Source organism: Halyomorpha halys, unplaced genomic scaffold (assembly GCF_000696795.3).
Source record: "Halyomorpha halys isolate HHAL.00 unplaced genomic scaffold, Hhal_1.1 Scaffold506.1, whole genome shotgun sequence".
NCBI lineage: Eukaryota > Metazoa > Arthropoda > Insecta > Hemiptera > Pentatomidae > Halyomorpha > Halyomorpha halys.
In genome coordinates, this window is record NW_027108424.1 from 112593 (window position 1) to 113392 (window position 800).

The 800-nt window shown below is 20.9% G+C and overlaps 1 protein-coding gene across 1 annotated transcript in view; it reads right to left on the reverse strand.

Moving 5' to 3' along the window:
- Positions 1–800, reverse strand: part of LOC106683711 (1-acyl-sn-glycerol-3-phosphate acyltransferase beta) — a 48177-nt gene that overhangs the window by 12507 nt on the left and 34870 nt on the right. The gene's annotated exons all lie outside the window — the stretch shown is intronic.

Sequence of the window (800 nt, forward strand, 5' to 3'; positions counted from 1 at the left end):
TTTTTCATATATTTATGTCAAACTTTATTATATTCTTCTAATTTTTTTTTTTATATTGCATATTTGTTTCTCTTACAACTAATATAAATATCTTACTCATTTTTCAAGATGTGCTGGTTTTTAAGAAAAAACATCTTCAAATTAACCAAATAATATTTTCATTTTCAAAAAAACACAGAAATTACAATAAAAAAATAAAATATTAAATTACAAAAATTGAAAAAGATCTTAAATAATTAGAGTAAAAAAAAACAACATAAAAATCATCAAGCTATCAATAATAGCCTGAAAATGTTTATTTTATTTTTTAAAGAAAAAACATCTTCATATTACCTAAGTAATATTTTGTAAATTATACAATATTTAAAGAAAATTTGAAAAAGAACAAAAAATATTAAGATATGCAATTACAAAAAGTGAAAAAGATATTAAATAATTAGAGTTAAAAAAAAAAATAGAACTTTTCCGTCTATTACAGATTAAATAGTCAAATTTCGGGATTTGCTTGTTATTTATTAAATCAAAATCTTGCATTTCACTGTGGGCCAAAGAAGAAGTTTTTATAAAAGTTTTAGTATAGGTTCATAATTGTTTTACCACGCAAAGCAGTAGTAACATTGGGCTTAACTATTTTTTTTTTTTTTTTTTTGATAAATATGAGTTTTTATAATACTACCAATTAATGAGCAATTTATATATCTGTAACCCCAGTGAATATGTGGTTAAGTCAAAATTCCTTACTTTTCAGGGAACAACTTTTAAAGTTAAAGTTAAAGTTAAACATTTATGTAAAATCAGGT